Here is a 6,000-nt window from a genome sequence, read left to right as displayed (position 1 = left end):
CACTCCCTTTAAACCTTTGACTTTTATACTCATAAAGCATGATGTGTTTTCTTTAATGTGCATAAAAAGTGAAACTCAGCGTTCATATTTTTATTATTTAAACCTGCTGCTGGGACGATTATGACTGAATATCTCATAATTATAACATCTGGATCTGAACCTGGACATCAACTCTGTTATTAGTTATTGATCAGCAATTAGAAATAACCTGATTGTGACTGTTAGAAACCGTAGGACGCTGATTAATCTCCGTCGTCTCTGTGACAGGTGTGTTAAAGGTTTGACCTTTGGCCCTGTGTGTGAATGTGCCGGTACACCTGTCAGTCACACACACACACACACACACACAACACACACACACACACACCACACACAAGACACAACACACACACACACCCTGGACCCCTATGATGTGTTTATTGGATCAGCTGTGTCGGTCTGTCATTCATGTGAAACAGGCTAATCAGCTTTAATCACCTGTTAAACACTCCACACACATCCGGCCGTCTGCCGTCTCCAGGTGTGTTTTTCATCTCTCTGTGTCTCTGCGGTGTCACGTATCAAACGTCCCCGCCCCTCACCTGAGGCCGCCGCGGGGCTTCCAGGAAGGAAGTCTCCGCCGACTGATGCGGTCGAGCTTCAAACGCTCCTTCAAAAAACTTCTGAGGGCCGGGGACGGATCAGAGGGTAGGGGAAGGTATATAAAACAAACGCACCTGAAGGCGGATAGCAGACGGAGAGGAGACGCTCACACAGACTGAACTTCAATATACTATCTATTATAAAAACACCTGCAGCTCCTCTTCAACTGATTATTAAATATTATTATACAGAAAAACGCAGCTTTTTATTCTCTCACACTATTCTAAAGTAAATTAAGAGTCAAATTATTTTAAAGACCCAGAACAGAAAAGAATTAAAGGAGGTAAGTGTGAGTTTAAAGGTTTGATCAGCAGATTAAAGGTAGGACCCGCCGATTGACAGCTGATTGATTGATTGATCGATCGATCGGAGGATGTGGATGTGGCGTAGCGTCCTGTGTGTGTCGCTGGTCTGCGGTCTGGCTCTGGACTCCAACACCATCAGATCCTCCAAAGAGACTCAGAGCTCCGAGCTGCTGGTAAGAGCTGAACTACTGCAGTACTACTCGTGTACTTATACTTCTATGTCAGAGGGGCGGGATGTACTTTTCAACTTTGTAATAGTAGATTCACTAAATATGAAAATATATAAATATATTAAAACACTTAAATTCGTCTTAATTGTGTGAATGCTGTGACACAGCGATGCTTCTTCTACTTCTACTTCTAGTTCTTCAGTACATTTTTTGGACTTGAACTACTTCTGCATACTTCAGCTACAGAACCCGTTTAACTATCTAAATATTCAGCGCTCATCAGAGTTCACATTCAACTTGTTCAACATTTATACTTTTTAAAATATTAAGCTCTCTTTTCAACATTTGTTTTTCTCAATGGAGAAAATCTTCAAATCCTCTTAAAACATGCTCCACTTTGAAGTGCTACCGCGTCCGCAAACGTATCAGCTACAGACTTCATTTACACTTTTAAACGGGTTGCAAGATTTAAACTATTAAACTTACATTTAGATTTTTGATATCTTTTACAGTTTTTTAATTATTCTAGCTTTTCTAGCATTTCAGCTTTTCAGCTCTTAAGCTTCTTTTAGGTAATGCAGTTCAGCTTCAGTTGTACATCTTCATCTTGTAGTTTTCCAGCGGTGCCGTGCGACGCATCTGAGATTTAACATTTTCAGTCATTTCTGCATTTTCAGCAAAGCTCTGCAATTCATTTCAGCTGTCAGCATTCACACGCATTTTCAGCAGGAAATGCATTTTCCAGTTAAACACAAATATACAAGTGAGCAGAGACAGGAAGTGAGTGAATCCTTCAGTTTAAAGGTCCTCTTACTCATTTTGAAGACTTTCTATTTTTCATGTTGTGTTGATGTGACGGCAGGAGAAACGACCTCTAAGCCTCTTTTCAGTTTCTGTCTCAGATTCACTTCCTGTTCACACGCAATAATCGGTAGTTTATTTAGTTTTAAACATTCTCTTATGGAATTACTGAAATATTGATGCATGTGATTAAACCAATTATACTTTACTGTGTTTTATGTATTTCTGTTTAAAGAACTAGATCTGAGATTTATTTACCTCCTCAGGTTTAATGTACTTTATTTACCTGCTGTGCTTCACAGTACTATATTACTGTAATATCACTGTATTATTTACAGTACTGATACTGTAATAATACAGTAGTATTATAGATTACATTAAACTGTAATACTACAGTATTACTTTAATATTAGAGTGATATTACAAAGTACATTAAACTGTAATATTACAATAACTTGTACTTGTATAAACTGTTGTAGAGTTTAATGAAGTATTATTATAGATTAAAGTACATGTTGATGATAGTACTACTGTTGTTGAGTTTAATGTAGTATTATTATAAAGTACATGTTGATGATAGTACTACTGTTGTTGAGTTTAATGATGTGATGCTAACGCTCCGTGTGACTCTGTGTCGACCAATCAGAGAGGAGGCTGCAGTAACAGAGCTCAGAGGAGGACGTCCTCTCAGGACAGACAGATGGACAGACAGAGAGACGGAGAGAAGACAGACGGACACGTCAACACCGACGGCTTCAACAGGACTAAAGGTGAGTACTACGAGTCCCAGAGTGCACTGCTGCAGGAAACCTCCAATGAGACGGTTTAAGAACCGGAGGAGGAATGTAACTAAGTACATTTACTCAAGTACTTGTACTGCTCTATCAATACTTTTACTTTAACTACATTTAGCTGATAATACTTATACTGCATACTGCCATACTTATACTGCATACTTATACCTTATACTGCATACTGCATACTTATACTGCATACTTATACTTATACTGCATACTTATACTTATACTGCATAATTATACTGCATACTTATACTGCATACTACATACTTATACTGAATACTTATACTGCATACTACATACTTATACTGCATACTTATACTGCATACTGCATACTGCATACTTATACTTATACTGCATACTTATACTTATACTGCATACTACATACTTATACTGCATACTGCATACTTATACTGCATACTTATACTTCATACTTATACTTATACTGCATACTTATAACTTATACTGCATACTGCATACTGGCATACTTATACTTATACTGCATACTTATACTTCATACTTATACTTATACTGCATACTGCATACTGCATACTTATACTTATACTGCATACTTATACTTCATACTTATACTTATACTGCATACTTATACTTATACTGCATACTTATACTTCATACTTATACTTATACTGCATACTGCCATACTGCATACCTGCATACTTATACTTCATACTTATACTTATACTGCATACTGCATACTTATACTTATACTGCATACTTATACTTCATACTTATACTTATACTGCATACTGCATACTGCATACTTATACTTATACTGCATACTGCATACTGCATACTTATACTTATACTGCATACTTATACTTCATACTTATACTTATACTGCATACTGCATACTGCATACTTATACTTATACTGCATACTTATACTTCATACTTATACTTATACTGCATACTGCATACTGCATACTTCAGTAAAGGTTTGAATGCAGGACTTTTTACTTTTACTTGGTTTTTGGTTCTTGGCTGTCTCCATCTTGTTGTTTTGTCCGTTGCCCATCTTTTTTTTTAACTTAGTTTTTATTGCAGTTTCAGCAACTTATAAAATCATAATCACATTCTTTACCACTGTATTTTCATTTTTATAGCTGTCTCCTAGTTTTTACACAAAATCTTACAACTTAAAACGAGGTGGTGGGGGGGGGGGGGAGAAACACAAAAAACAAAACGACTTAATCTTAAAAATGTAATTTTCACTGGATTCAAAGAGAAAGAGACGACAGACTCAATCCAAATCATTAGAACAACATAAAGTAAAGTACATAAATAAATACATTTAAATAAAAATAAATGTGGTAAGGGGTCGGAGGTCAGGGAGGGGGAGTGTGTTGTATGGGGCCATCTTGGTTTTGGCCGTCGCCATCTTGGTTTTTGGTCGTCGCCATCTTGGTTTTTGGTCGTCGCCATCTTGGTTTTGGCCGTCGCCATCTTGGTTTTTGGTCGTCTCCATCTTGGTTTTTTGGCCGTCGCCATCTTGGTTTTTTGGTCGTCACCATCTTGGTTTTTTGGCCGTCGCCATCTTGGTTTTTGGTCGTCTCCATCTTGGTTTCTGGTCGTCTCCATCTTGGTTTTTTGGTCGTCACCATCTGGTTTTTGGCCGTCTCCATCTTGGTTTTTGGTCGTCACCATCTTGGTTTTTGGTCGTCACCATCTTGGTTTTTTGGTCGTCTCCATCTTGGTTTTTGGCCGTTGCCATCTTGGTTTTTGGTCGTCGCCATCTTGGATTTTTGGCCGTCGCCATCTTGGTTTTTGCCTGTCGCCATGTCGTTTTGGGCCATCGCCATCTTGTTTTTTGGTCGTCGCCATCTTGGTTTTTGGCTCCATCTTGGTTTTTGGCTCCATCTTGATTTTTGGCCGTCTCCATCTTGGTTTTTTGGTCGTCACCATCTTGGTTTTTTGGCCGTCGCCATCTTGGTTTTTGGTCGGTCTCCATCTTGGTTTTTTGGCCGTCGCCATCTTGGTTTTTGGTCGTCGCCATCTTGGTTTTTTGGTCGTCACCATCTTGGTTTTTTGGCCGTCGCCATCTTGGTTTTTGGTCGTCTCCATCTTGGTTTCTGGTCGTCACCATCTTGGTTTTTGGTCGTCGCCATCTTGGTTTTTTGGTCGATGGCCGTTGCCATCTTGGTTTTTTGGTCGTCTCCATCTTGGTTTTTGGTCGTCACCATCTTGGTTTTTGGTCGTCGCCATCTTGGTTTTTTGGTCGTCTCCATCTTGGTTTTTGGCCGTTGCCATCTTGGTTTTTGGTCGTTGCCATCTTGGATTTTTGGCCGTCGCCATCTTGGTTTTTGGTCGTCGCCATCTTGGTTTTTTGGTCGTCACCATCTTGGTTTTTTTGGCCGTCGCCATCTTGGTTTTTGGTCGTCTCCATCTTGGTTTCTGGTCGTCTCCATCTTGGTTTTTTGGTCGTCACCATCTTGGTTTTTTGGCCGTCTCCATCTTGGTTTTTGGTCGTCACCATCTTGGTTTTTGGTCGTCACCATCTTGGTTTTTTGGTCGTCTCCATCTTGGTTTTTGGCCGTAGCCATCTTGGTTTTTGGTCGTGGCCATCTTGGATTTTTGGCCGTCGCCATCTTGGTTTTTGCCTGTCGCCATGTCGTTTTTGGCCATCGCCATCTTGTTTTTTGGTCGTCGCCATCTTGGTTTTTGGCTCCATCTTGGTTTTTGGCTCCATCTTGATTTTTTGGCCGTCTCCATCTTGGTTTTTTGGTCGTCACCATCTTGGTTTTTGGCCGTCGCCATCTTGGTTTTTTGGTCGTCTCCATCTTGGTTTTTTGGCCGTCGCCATCTTGGTTTTGGTCGTCGCCATCTTGGTTTTTTGGTCGTCACCATCTTGGTTTTTTGGCCGTCGCCATCTTGGTTTTTGGTCGTCTCCATCTTGGTTTCTGGTCGTCGCCATCTTGGTTTTTGGTCGTCGCCATCTTGGTTTCTTGGCCGTTGCCATCTTGGTTTTTGGTCGTCTCCATCTTGGTTTTTGGTCGTCACCATCTTGGTTTTTGTTTGTCACCATCTTAGTTTTTTGGTCGTCTCCATCTTGGTTTTTGGCCGTTGCCATCTTGGTTTTTGGTCGTTGCCATCTTGGATTTTTGGCCGTCGCCATCTTGGTTTTTGCCTGTCGCCATGTCGTTTTTGGCCATCGCCATCTTGTTTTTTGGTCGTCGCCATCTTGGTTTTTGGCTCCATCTTGGTTTTTGGCTCCATCTTGGTTTTTGGCCGTCTCCATCTTGGTTTCTGACCGTCTCCATCTTGGTTT

The sequence above is a fragment of the Sebastes umbrosus genome, chromosome 8, assembly GCF_015220745.1.
Source record: "Sebastes umbrosus isolate fSebUmb1 chromosome 8, fSebUmb1.pri, whole genome shotgun sequence".
Classification (NCBI taxonomy): Eukaryota; Metazoa; Chordata; class Actinopteri; order Perciformes; family Sebastidae; genus Sebastes; species Sebastes umbrosus.
This window is presented reverse-complemented; position numbering follows the sequence as displayed.